Below are 14,656 nucleotides of genomic sequence, written 5' to 3'. Positions count from 1 at the left end.
TCTCTTCTGCAGAGGAAGAAATTAAGTCATGAGAAGTTAGTTAAGTTTCCAAGGGTCATACATTTACTACGCGACAGAACTGATATTCAACCACTAGCTCAGTGGCTTTATGTTAACAGCAAAGCAGATTTCAGGAAGAATAATAAGGGTGTTAAGAAATAATCTCATGAGGGAGGTGAGGTGATTATTGCTGGGGAGTGAAAGAGCAGAGCTGAAGCTTTTAGCACTGAGGGCCAAAAATTCCCATCAGCAGAAAATGGAATAAGTCTACTTTAACAACATGTTTACAAAATGCACATTTAATAATACAAGCTACATTGATTTTGTTTTATTCATTATTATAGAAGAAAACCTTTAATGCTATGTTTGCTGCTACAGAAGGGCAGAAACATTAAAAGATAACCTAAAAACTAAGTCACTTTCCAATGTGATAAAACTTGCTCTCTACAGAGGGAATATATTCAAATCCATGGCAGATCTCAAACTATTAGAATACAGATATATTAAATTATTCATTGATTTTGGCAAATTATGAGGAACACAGGTTTTGGAAGATAATCATCTGACTAAACACAATTTGATTAATTTTAAATAAACAGAACTTCATCTAATTCAAAATATGCAATCTATTCCCATAGCAGACATGTAGCAGTTTCATTTTGGATGATCTTATCTCATTTCATTTACAAAAAAACATGTATCCTTCACATTCCTAGAATAGTCTTTGTTAGTGCAAGTGGATTAGTGAAAGTTTAGTAAACATATTCCTAAATATTAGAGAGCCTTCTTTATAATAAGCAGCTACAAAGTGGGATGCACCTTTTCTTCTCTCTCATTTTGTTTTAATTCAGTCCATTCAGAATATCAGGCAGCCAAAGAGCAAGTAGGGATCCTGTTTGGTCCAAGCATTGTCCGAGATGCTTAAGGCCCATGGGTGACTCACTTCCACAGAGTTCTGCACTGAGGAAACTGGCAATCCAACCAGATAGAGAGACCTGAAACTTCAATAGACCCAAGACACCTGAAAATTATGAAGCATAGCTATTTATTTCAAGGAAATTTGTTCAATTCCCATTTCATAGTTGTCAAGTAATACAAACTGTGCGTTTTAGAACCCTCTTTAAAAATAATAAGTTGACGTCCTTTCAAGCTTGGGTGTTTGGTCGGTGGGGACCCACGCGGGTTCAACATGCTTATCAAGAAGTGTTATTTCTGTTCGGGGCCCATCTACCCTGGTCACCGCATGATGTTCGTCCGCAACGATTGCAAGCTGTTCCGATTTTGTATATCTAAATGTCATAAAAACTTTAAAAAGAAGCACAATCCTCCCGAAGTTGGTGGACCAAAGCATTTCGGAGAGCAGCTGATAAAGATCTTACAGTGGATAATTCATTTGAATTTGAAAAACGTAGAATTTGAAAAACCTATCAAATACCAGCGAGAGCTATAGAATAAATCTACGGATGCAATGAAGATAGTTGAGATCAAACAGAAAAGCCAAGCTAAATTTATAATGAACACATGGAAGAAAAATAAAGAGCTACAGAAAGTTTAGGATATCAAAGAAGTCAAGTAAAACATCCATCTTCTCCGAGCCCCTCTTACAGGCAAAAGGTAGTAGGTGGAAGAGAAAATGATACAGAAGTTACAAGAGGATGTGGAGATGGAAGATGCTTCTTAAAAATCTCTGTAACCATTTCTTTTATATACATTTGAAAATGCCCTTTGGAGACTTGGAACTGCTGAATTTTTAGTTTATTTTTTACGTAAGTTCACTTAAATGAAAAGTGATTAAAATATATATCTCTCCTACATTGCCGTCTACAAAACATCAGATATTACGGATGTTAGATTGCACTTCAGTGTTAAATCTTCACTGATAGATGTATTTATGTAAATCATAAAAAATCTACTTCTAACTATAGAAGTGAATTGTCGATGTAAAATGGTTACGTCATTTGGATAATGACGTTAGGCAGTGTTTGTATAAAAACTAATGGCAAAAATTCGTGGCTAGGGATGTATAAAATAAAATCTTCTTTGCAGTAAAATAGTCCCTTTGTTAATGTTATAGAAGGGAGGATACAACAAGGAATTAACAATTTGTATGACAGCGTCAAATATTATTTAGATTTTAGTGTTTCCTGTTTTGGTTTATTTGCAGCTCAGGAGAGCCTAACGACATTGTTTGATGAAGCCTCATTGTGCTGGACTGTTTTGACCTGGTTTAACCCTTCTGATAGGGAGTTGTGGATGTTGGGGTGAGCACTGAATAATCTTTACCTGGAGTGACATTACGCTGTGGAATTTCCACGTTGGAGAATATACAGTTCTAACTTGTGATTTCTGGTAGAACTAACTTTATTTTTCTAGCCTAGCAATGATCTAGAAGCAGAGGAATCCCAGTGCCTTTTAAAAGTTCTTTTGTGGTTTTCTTTTAAAAACCTCTTGTTTTTGAAAAGTAGAATTTATGGGTACAACATCTGTTCGTTATTTGCACATAAAATAAAATCATTTAAAAAGTAAAAAAAAAAAAAACTAATAAGTTGAGGTGTTTGTAGTATTTACTGACTCCCCTAAATAAATTAATTATCCTAAAATTCAAGAATCATATCAGACTTGTTCTGAGATGAAATCATAAATAATTGAAAGGGGTATCATATTTTTGTAATTTGATATAATTTTTGTTTGAATTTTGATTTTCATTTGAATTAACTTTTGTAATTTTTGTAGTATTCATATGACAGAGAACTAATGATTTAGATTTTTTTAAAAAGCCACTTTCCAAATATTCTGTTTAAGTCCCAAAATGAAACTTAAAATAGTATTAGCATAATTAATATTACTGTAAATACTGCACTTACTAAAACTAAATAAGTAGGACCAGTTAGTTAAAATGTTGAAGGCGTTAACTTCATCATGAAAATTAACGTGAGACCTGAAGAAAGAGCAAGATGATTGGTGAATAAGAACAGAGTGAAATATTTTTATTGAAAAGAAATCTTGTAAAACAAGTGAAAGACAAAGACGCATTTTTTAAATCACAAGAAAAACGTAGGCTCTATTCAGCTCCATAAGTCTTCCATTGCCACTATTTACAAATCAATTTCTCCTTATAACTTTCCAAATGCTGATGAAATCACAGAAATTTAAAATCTAAGTGTATGTTTAAAACCTCTTGCGGACCAGTTTCCTTTCTAGCCCATAATGCTCTAGTTATATATAAATGTCTATTTTTACAGTTGCTAATAGCAGATGTAAGTTCCATTCCCTTTGCTTTTTTTCAACTTTTATAGCAAACCTGAAAGGTTGGAGATAAAACTTTATACATTTTAAGTTTAGTTCAAGTAAAAACCGTTCCTTTTAAATTTTACAGTAATTGAGGGACTTTGAAAAAACATGCTCCATCTCAACTTTTAGTTAGAATTCTATTGAGGCCAGAAGTACTTGTTTTTCTTCCTTTTCAGGATACCAAAACAGAAAAATCTAACACTTGTGTGTTGACAATCTACTTTGAGATTTTGAAAGTCCATATATTAAAAAATGTTTTTAATAGATAAAGTTAATTATCTTGCAATTATATATATTACATAATATATAATATTATATATAATACACACATATATATGAAATAACTTTTATTTAGAGAAGAACAGTGCTTTACCATCTCTTGTTAAGCTGATAGTCTATCTATTCTCTTCTTATACTAAATGATGCCGAGCCACGTCCTTACATAATAACACAATAATATAACAAGTACATCTTCTATCGTGACCATTTTCCCCTCCCACATCTATTTACAGTGTGGTGGAGACAAATGCCTTTCTTGGTTTGTCATTGATTATTACCTGCCTTTTGAACCCTGGAGACATTTCTTAAATGTTCATCCTTACAAACATGTCATCTTTCTGTGTTTTCATGGTGCTACTCAGAGCAGTACTTCTTGGCCACTTTGGAATTCATAAGGAGAAGGGGTAGAATAAAATTTTTAGTCAATTTTATGATGCCTGTTTGAAAAACTGAAAATGAACTGATTCTATGCAAAATAACCATCTTAAAATCTTCTTGGCTAATATAAATACTTGAAGGAGAGACTAATTTCTGCAGATCAATGACTGTCAACTGGAGAAGACAGCATTTGATTTTCATGTTAATCACAAAAGTGTTCTTGGTTACAAGTAGATGAAAAACACTGATTTGAATACTCTGTTTTCATACTGTGATAATAATTCCTCATTATTTATTTTTCAATATGAGAAAAACTACTTACACTTGCATTTTATATATATGATATATGTAAATATAATATAATACATAACATAGTACTAAAATATAGTTTATATCATACATATAAAATGTCAGAGTAGGTAGTTTTTCTCATACTAAAAAAAGAATTCTTATCACACTGTAATATGTAATATCTTATAAAAGATTATATATAATATAAATATATGTAAGTATATTATATCTTATTATATATATACACACACACATACACGTATGTTGTCTGGGTTTTTCTTTTTTCTGGGAGGTTGAAGCAGGAGTGTAATGAATTATTATCTAATTTACCACATATATTTAACATTTTAAATTGCATATTTATTTCTAATTCTGGTACTGCACTATATTTTGAGATGCAATATAAATGAAAAGTCTACATTATATCCACCCTGAAGGGCTTTGGTAATTCAGTAGGAGTGAGGGACAACCAGTCACAGTAGTGGTGATTTCAAGCTGAGACACGTACCCTGAAGGGAGGAGTTTTGGAGATGTGAGAGCAGGGACCAGCTTGACGTGGAAGTACTTGGTGGTCAGTGCTGGCATAGCATGAAGTCCCGAGAAGTTCTTCCTGTGTGAGTGACACTACCTGAGAGCTACAATAGTTCACACTCTTAGGCACAGAAGCTTTCCCTGTACATGGAGCATGTCCATCAAGTAGGCATTTTTCTCTTGAACTCTCAAAGTAAAAATTGTTACAGATTTACCAATAAATGCTGGGGCTGGAGCGTTTTCATCTAAATACATAACCTGGAAATGATACCTTAATTTCAGAGTAGTGATGAGTGTAAACATTATTTCAAAATGCCTATAACATAATATGAAAATATCTGTAATTTTCCTTGGTAAGACACAAAGATACTGCCCATTCTTCTGTGGTTTGTTGTCTATATAACTGAAAGTAAACTCACCTGTTAGTTAAGGGTGGTTGAACATAAATATGTAATTATTTTTCCCATTTGAGTTCATGAATCTTATGAATATCCACAGATGACTTCAGTGAACTAATCCTAATGGAGAAAGTTCAAAGGTCTCTTCTTGTTGCCTAAATAAAGAATATCCGCACTCTAACTTCCATCTCTAGACTCCTTAGCTTTATAGCAATCTCACAGGTACTAGCATAATCTAAGCAGGGTTATTTATGTTTTCTTTTTTATATATATACTCAGAAGACCAGTATCAAATGTGCAGATCCAATACCGGATGCCATTGAAACTTTTTAAAAAATGAAAAAAATACTTTTCTAGAAAAATTGCAGAAATCTAGTTTCCAAACTTTTCCCATTAGAAGAAGGCTTCAAGATTATCTTTGACTTTCATGTAGGCATAATCAATGGGAAAACCACCTGGAGTTTCAAGAACGTTGTAAGTTATCATGTCCTCTTTATTGAGTAATCATGTTTTATTCTTGAGGACAGTTATGACGTGACATGCACACTTAAAACCTGAATGGAGATATTCATGATTAGAATCACATTTTCTGAGATCTTATTAAGTACTTCGTACTATGCTAGGTATTTTACACATTCTAAACCCCAAAGAATTGTGCAAGGTCAGAGAAATGAGCCCTAATTTACAAATGTGGAAACTGAGGCTGAAGTTTGTCTGGCTCCTGTTGCGATTTTGATTCATGTTTTCCAAGTGTTTAATAGAAGTCATGCCTCCCAGGCATTTGATTCTATAGAATAGGACAGACAATATCATAAAACTTCTTTTTTTGCAGGAAGTATTTTGGATGCAAAGGCCTCTTTAGGAACAAAGCTTTACTATGGTAGACGACTCCTAGAGATGTCTGGAAGCCGTTCTGTTTCTACCTTATGCGTTCAGTTAACCTCAGAGCTTCTCAAGTAATTAAAAACTGTTCTCCTGCTTTGTTGTTGATGCATTTAATTTATTTTGATTCAGTTGGAAGGCTTTGTGATGAATACCCTTATCTAACTTGTCACTATCGCCTAGATTTTGGACTCCTGTGGCAAACTGTTACAGAGGCAGGATGTTGGAGTTGGTCTGGAATTTCTTTTTCCTTGTTATTCCTCTGAGGTGTCCTTTTATCAGATTGACCGCACTGAAGTGCTCATGAATGTAGTTGAACTGAGAGCTCTCATAAAGGGAAAATTCTCTCTCTCTCTTTTTACGTGCTCACTCTTGGCAGCTCCATCCAATCATTGTTTGATGCATTAAACTATAGCATCAAACTCTTCAGAGTTCACGATGTCAATCGAAACTTTGTCTTGGGACCCCCAAATGACGTATTTTATTTCATAATTATTATTTTCACCTGAATACAACCAAACATATTAAACCCTATTCAAATCTATTCTCCATTTCCGTAAATGTTCCTATCTACCTAGTCACAAAAATCATATATTAGGAATATTCTTTTGTTCTTTTTCATGTATCTGTCTCCCCCGAATATCTGTCAACAATCCTGGCAGTTTTGCCAACAAATGGCATTTCAACATGCTTGAATTCTCTCCATCTCAACTCTAGCGTCTTATGTATTTATGCTACAATTTATTCATTTCAAGAAATGTATCTATAGCACCTGCTAGGCATCAGATACTGTTCTAGCCACAAGGGCATGATACTAAACAAAAACAAACTTCTGTTCTCTTGGAGAGTACAGTGGACATTATGGAATGCCTTCAATTTGCATAATGGATACCAATAATTATTTTGGAGGGAACAATATATTCCAGTAACACCATGTTCTCTGTGTAGAGTTCTACTGCTAATTACTCTGATTTCCTTGAACATAACAGAATAGAATCAAAGTCTCTTCTGCTCATCTAACTAACTAGGTTTAACATAGGTCATAATGAGCTAAGAGTAAGTGAAACAACGTAAACTATTGACATTCACAGTATTTACATTATTCTTTAAGGGATTGCAGGTCTTGACTTGCATAATAATAATGCTCTACCCCAAAACCTTAAATTATATGCCATTTTGATAACTTGTCTTGACTTAATACTCCTGTCTCCTTCAGTTACAACACAATTGTTTCGGAATAACTGGTATCGTTGCATGTTCTCAAAATACGGTGTTAACAAAAAAAGGTTATAGAATTTCAAATGCCAGTCAATCTAGGAAATTTGCCAAGTTTCCCTGTTTGAGTTTAGAGAAACAGAATTAAGTTAGTCCAACTTTTGACAAAATCGAAGAAACAGAAATTTCTCAACAGCATTGTTTCTTTTCTATTTCGCCAACTCTGTGTTTCAACAACCGTTAGGATTTTGATGAACATGCTTTTTTTTTTTTTTTTTTTTTCATGAAAAGTACAGAAGCTAGCAGGCCGATAAGGTAAAAGCAATATTGTCATTTAAAACTACTTTCTCTATTTTTTTTTCCATTAACTTTCAGAATAGTTTGGTTCTGAAAATAATGGAGCAAACATTAAATTAATATTTAATGTGTTATCAAAGATTTCAAAATCTTAAAGTAATTGATCTATTTTGGAATTATGAAAATACAGGCATACCTTAGAGATATGGCAGGTTAAGCTGCAGACAATAGCAGTAAAGCGAATATCACAATAAAGCATATAAATTTTTTGGCTTCTGAGTACATATATAAAAGTTGTGTTTATACTACAGTATAGTCTAAGTGTCCAGCAGCATTATGTCTACAAAAACAATGTACCTATCTTAATTAAAAATACTTTAGTGTTAAAAAATGCTAATGATCATCTGAGCCTTCACAAGTCATAGTGTTTTGCTGGTGGAGGGTCTATCCTCATTGTTGATGGCTGCTGACGGACAAGGGTGGTGGTGGCTGAAGGCTGGGAGGCTGTTGCAATTTCTTAAAATAGGACAACAGTGAACTTTGTTGCATCGATAGACGCCTTTCAGGAGAGATTTCTCTGTAGCATGAGATTCTGTTTGTTACCATTTTACCCACAGTAGAAATTTAATCAAAACTAGAGTCAGTTATCTCGTTTCCTGTCACTGCTTTATCAACTAAGTTTAGATTCTGTTCGAAGTCCTTTATTGCCATTTCAACAATGTTCTACAGTAGGAGTAGCCTCCGTCTCAAGAAACCACACTCTCTGCTCATCATAAGAAGCAACTCCTTATCCATTCAAGTGTTATCATGAGTTCATGCAAATTCAGTCACATCTTCAGGTGCCACTTCTAACTCTAGTTCCCTTGCTATTTCCACCATATCTGCAGTGACTTCCAAACAGTAAGTGTTTTGAACTCCTCAAAGTTAGCCTTGGTAGTTGGATCAACTTCGTCCAATTCCTGTTAATGTTGACGTTTCGACTTCCTCCCATGAATCATGAATGTTTTAAATGACATTTAAATTTTGTCTAGAAAGTTTTCAATTTACTTTGCCCCAGTTCATCAGAGGAATCAGTATGTCTGGCAGCTATAGCCTTTCAAAATGTATTTCTTAAATAATAAGATGGGAAAGTCAAAATTACTCCTTGATCCGTAGGTTGCAGAATGAATATTGTGTTAGCTGACAGGAAACAGCATTAATCTCCTTGCATATCTTCACCAGAGATTTTAGGTGGCCAGATGCACTGTCAATCAGCAGCAGTAACATTTTACAGGAATTTTTTTTTTTCCGGATCAGTAGTCCTCAACAGTGGGCTTAACGTATTCAGCAAACCATACTGTAGACAGATGCACTGTCATCCTGGCTTTATTGTTGTATTTATAGGGCACATGCAGAGTAGATTTAGCATAATTCTTACGGAACAGGAGGATTTTCTGAGTGGTTAATTGGCACTGGCTTCACCATAAAGTTACCAGCTGCTCTAGTCCCTAACAAAGAGAGTCAGCCTGTACTTTGAAGCTTTGAAACCAGACACTGACTGCTCTTTAGCTATGCAAGTCTCAGGTGCCATTTTTGTCCAATGTAAAGCTCTTTTGTCTACGTCGAAAATCTGTTTAGTGTATTCTCCTTTATCAGTTCTCTTACATAGATTTTCAGGATAACTTGCTGCAGCTTCTACATCAGCACTGACTGCTTCAAACCTGGCACTTTTATGTTACAGAGATGGCTTCGTTTTTTAATCTCACAACCAATCTCTGCTAGCTTCAAACTTTTCTTCTGCAGCTTCATCACCTCTCTCGGCCTTCGTAAGACTGAAGAGAGCTAGGACCTCACTCCAGATTAGGCTGTGACTTAAGGGAATGTCGTGGTTGGTTTGATCTTCTGTCTAGAGGACAAACACTTCCTCTGTATCAGCAACAAGGCTGTTTCCCTTTCTTATCATTCCTGTGTTTACTGGAGTATTATTTAATTTCCTTCAAAAATTTTTCCTTTGTATTCACAACTTGGCTAAATGTTTTGCACAGGAGAGCTAGCTTTTGGCTTATATTAGCTTTCAGCGTGACTTCCTCACTAAGCTTAATCATTTCTAGCTTTTGATTTAAAGTGAGAGATGTGCGACTCTTTCACTCGAACATATAGAGGCCATTGTAGGGTTATTAATTTGTTTATTTTAATATTGCTGTGTCTCAGGGAATAGAGAGGACTGGAGACAGGGGAAGAGATGGGTGAATGGCCTGTTGGTGGAGCAGTCAGAACACATACATTGATCAAATACGTTTGCTGCCTTCTATGGGTGTGATTCATGCCACGCCAAAATAACTACAATAGTAACATCAAAGATCACAGATCATAACAGACATAGTAATTGTGAAAAACTTTGAAATATTACAAAAATTACCAAAATGTGACAGAGAGACACAAAGTGAGTTTATGCTGCTGAAAAAATGGCAGTGATATGTTTGCTAATTCAGGGTTACACACAACTCCAATTTGCAAAGGATGCAATATCTACAAAGCACAATTAGGCAACATGAACAATAAAACAAGATATGCCTGCATCTGAAATTTAGTTTTTATCTATATGTCACAACACGAAGTTATTATTTTAACTAAGAGTTTGAAGCTTTGCACTGCCCTAATGAAGGTTATATTTCCCAAAATGCTCTGGACATTGATATGCATCTGATCACTAAAACTTTTTTATATAATAAGCATTTTCATTTTTGTTTGCATACTTATTTCAATACTTTCTTTATGCATTACTTCTTGCATTGACCAATTTGTTAACCTTCATAGGATATATTTTCAGGGTAATATATATTTTTAAAGAACTGCATAAATTCCAACCACATCCATTTATAAGAAAATATACCTTTCCCAATTTTTCAACTTTTCTCAAAAGTGAAAATTTGGCATAAGTTCAGCAGCACTGCATGACTCAGCATATCAATATCAAAATGTGAAACAGCACTTCTCCCCCTACTTGAAATTCTTAAGTATAACTTAAGGAAAAGTATTCATATTTATCTTTTAGGTTTCTTGCAATGCCCAGTGAAGTGCCTAGGCATTTTACAAATATCTGTTGAATGAATGAATGCAGCTAAAGCTCACTTCAGTGGTGTTATGCATAGTTACACTTCAGAGTGACTTTCTTTTGCTTTGTTTAATGTACATGGCATAATTTTAAGTGATGAGAGGAGGGTATGTATTATCTATGACTTGTAAACACTTGACAATTGCTAAAGCACAACGTGGTGTATGATATATCATGTGATTGGACATTATATGGTCAACTTTCTCTGTTTTAGCATTGTTTCTTTTGAACTTTGCCTGATGACCAACAAATTAAGTATACTCAAGTATAAACAGTTTTCCTGCTAATAAGTATCAATTTTTTTTTCCCATTTTAGACGCTCTCATTTTATTTTCACATTTTGATCAACAGGAATTATATTATTACATTTTCCAGAGCTGTGCCCTGGCAACAGATATTTTATCTTTTTCCCAAATTTAGTGAACGCCAAGGTGTTAGATGTGGTGAAAAGAAAGCTATTTAGTGCTCTGCTCCCCCTCCTGGCTGAGTTTCATATTACAGTTTGAGTTTCTGAGTTTCATAATACAGGTTGAGTATTGCAGTTTCTATTGTAAAGTGATGTAACAGAAATTTCTAGCCCATATGTGCATTCGTAATCTTCTGTTAACATCCTGTTTGTGTTCAGATCCTTCTTTCATTTAAAATATACTTCATTATTATAGATTTGTTTGGATCCGGATTCAAACAAACCAGTGTTAAAATAGCATAATATTAGAAATCTAAAAAAAAAAAAATGTAATTATGGAGTGGGTAGCAAGAAATTATTGTTGATTTTATTAATTTAATACATATGTTATGGTTACATAGGAAGATGTCCAATTTTTGTAAATGTATGTTGATGTATGCAGGACTAGGATGACATAGTATCTGTTATTTGCTTCAAAGTACCCTATTTAAAAAGTATATTTAAAGGTCACTTTCATAGAGGTAGAGAGTAGGATGGTGATGGAAGCAGGAAAGGGTAGGAGGAAAAGGGGAGAGTGAGAGGTTGGCTAACAGATACAAGATTGCAGCCAGGTAGGAGGATTAAGCTATAATGTTCTCTAGCACTGCAGGGTGACTAGAGTGAGCAATTTGTTGTATATATTCAACTAGCTAGAAGAGAATATTTGGAACATTCTCAACACAAAGTTGATAAATGTTTGAGGCCATGGATTTGCTAATTACCTTTATTTGATCATAACATACCTATGTATCAAAATACCACACTGTACCCCATAAATATGTACAATTTTTTTGTGCCAATTAAAAATAATTACTGGGATCTATGTACCACACCATGATTGTAGTTAACAATATTGTGTTGTATAGTTGAAAACTGCTAAGAGATAGATTCTAAGTCTTCTCACCATACCAAAGAAAAAGTTAACTATGTGAAGTAATAGATGTATTAATTAATTTTATTATGGTGACCATTTCACAATGTCTACAGAACATATATCTCAACATATTGAGCTGTATACCTTAAATACATACAATTTTTATTTGGCAATAATATGTCAATAAAGTCATTAGTAGAAAAAGTAATTAAAAATATCTGATCATTTTTAATTGGATATATGGATCAAATGTAATAAAATGTGAAGTCATTATTCAAAATTTTGAAAAAACTTTGAGTCTGCATGATAGACATATGGGAGTCATTATAGTATTCACTCGACTTTTTTACGTATCTGATATTTTCTTCCAAAATTAAGTTCTAAAGTGTTTCTTGATTGTGATGATGAAGAAAGCTTCCACAACTGTTCCCTAGCAGAAATAATATTCACGACATTTGGGACTAAGGAAAGTGATTGAACTACTACTAAAGTTGAGACTGTGAAAAACACAAACAACACAGTTATTGTCTCAGATTTGATGGTAATGTCGATAATTCAGTAGATTTTAAATGCCCAGGGCATCAATCGTTTCCCCCATTCGCAACTCCTTTCAGAGCTCAATCAGAGTGGAAATGAGCCCTGCTTCTGAGCCAGGAGGAAGAGGCAGGAGCGTCAGCCCTGGCTGTTATTTACAGGGAAGGACTTTGCGGCCACAGGGAGGTGACTATACCAAACCCCATGGAGAGCCCTGCTGGAGCCGGGCTTGAAACCACGATGTCCTTTTCCTACTTATCTCCCTCCAACATAAATGAATTTGTTTTCATGTTAAACATTTTGAAAGGTAAACACACTTACTGTTGCATTACGTTGATTTAAATAAATCCAGGACAACAAAAATTCTCTTGAAAGTCAAGGGCCCTTTAGGACCCAAATGCAGATAAGAAGCAACGTTGCTTTAAAAGATGGTGAAGCGGATGATTCCAACAGCCACACGTACTAGGGGCTTAACATATCAGGGATGACGGTAAGCGCTCCTTTCACTAGGCCACCGCATGCTCACCGCAAACCTGTGCCTAAGTCCTGGTGCCAGGTCCCATTTTCCAGGAGAGAACAATGAAGCCTAGAGAGGTGCAGTGACTTGCCCAGGTCCTCACAGCTGATGAGCAGGGAAGGTGACCTCAGGGCAGGCTGGATCAGTCCAAGGTCAGGGCCTGAGTTGGGAGCCAACACACTAGAATGCTTTTGGATTAAGAAGTTGCAACAATGTTCCAATGTTGGAACAATGATACCCGTTGCCCTGCCAAGTCTCACCAGCCAACACTAGTTATGTTTTGTGTTTCCTTTTTTACCCTTTTTTTGTAAATAAATTTCTGCATTAAATCACATCTCTGAATCACGTTTTTCCTGGTAACTGCTGGTTATTTTTTTGTAGGGGGAGTTTGGTTGCAAATCTGCGTGGTTACTCACTATTTTTTTCCAGTCCAGTCCATATTATTTTTCTGTCTTAAGGATCGCCCTCCACAATTGTGTATTGAATAGAATCCATCTCACAGAAAATCAACCTAACAAAGCCCCTTCTCAAGCCACAGAGGTCTCTATGTTAGATTTACTTAGCCAAAGCCAGCTGGAAACAATTTCTCTTCTCCTGTGATAAGTAAGTACATTGATGTAGACGCTACTTTTCAGGATAAAATAGCTACACTTTTTAAAGTGCCTCATACATCTAAAAGCCTGTGTGTCTATAACTTGCATAGGCTTTAATTAGAGTTATATTTGGAAGAACCGGAGGACATATTTTAATTAGATACCTTAAAAATATTTCTTGTTACTGTGTAGCAGTCCCACATAAGTCCTCAGGTACTGTATTTATAACTTACATTAAAGTCAGGAAACAGAGGAGCAAATTTCTAGAGCAATAAAGTGGTGGGTAACAAATGCTAAACTCCACTTCTTTTGTTCCCGTTAACAGAAGCTGAGTGAAGAGTATGCAGTCTCTATGTACTAGTTTTGCAGCCTTCTGTGAGGCTATAATTATCTCAAAATTAAAAAGTTTTAAAATCTGCTGCTTTCAAAAAAAATCATGAATTTAAAGGTAAAGAAATTTAGGTCAAGGAAACAGAGTTAATATTTCAGTTCTACAAAACTCAGTGTAAATAACAGAAAAAAATAACACAAAAAGCAGTATCCCTAAGCAAGTTTATGTTAGCACCCAGCACTATGATACTATTATACCATACTTTATATCATACTTTTTTTTCCTGATTAACAAATAAAATAACTAGAAGTTTCTGAATGGAGAAATATGCCTGTGAAAAATGTGCGGTAAATTATATTTTATGGAAAGTTTAACTCTTTTTCAAAGAAAGTAAAAAAGTTTATTTTCATGTAATAGAAAATATGGTTTTAAAAAAGCTTTTTGTATGTGTGGTGTGTATGTGTGTGCATATGTGTGTGTGTGTATGTGGGCGGGTGTCTTTGGGGCAGAGAGGTAACTGACAGAATAACTAGAACTGAATGGGGGACCAATAAAAGATTTAGGGCTGGGCGCCGTGGCTCACGCCTGTAATCCCAGCACTTTGGAAGGCCGAGGCGGGTGGATCACCTGAGGTCAGGAGTTCGAGACCAACATGGTCAACATGCTGAAACTGTGTCTCTTCTTAAAAAAAAAAAAAAAGAAAAAG

General features: G+C 34.8%; 1 pseudogene; it reads left to right on the top strand.

The window, feature by feature from the left end:
- The first annotated feature begins 1,189 nt into the window (after nucleotides 1-1,189).
- Nucleotides 1,190-1,681, top strand: LOC105552787 (annotated as a pseudogene).
- Nucleotides 1,682-14,656: the final 12,975 nt, after the last annotated feature.

Source organism: Mandrillus leucophaeus, unplaced genomic scaffold (assembly GCF_000951045.1).
Source record: "Mandrillus leucophaeus isolate KB7577 unplaced genomic scaffold, Mleu.le_1.0 Scaffold574, whole genome shotgun sequence".
Classification (NCBI taxonomy): domain Eukaryota; kingdom Metazoa; phylum Chordata; class Mammalia; order Primates; family Cercopithecidae; genus Mandrillus; species Mandrillus leucophaeus.
The sequence above is the reverse complement of the archived record's forward strand: the minus strand, read 5'-3'. Positions and strand labels throughout refer to the sequence as shown.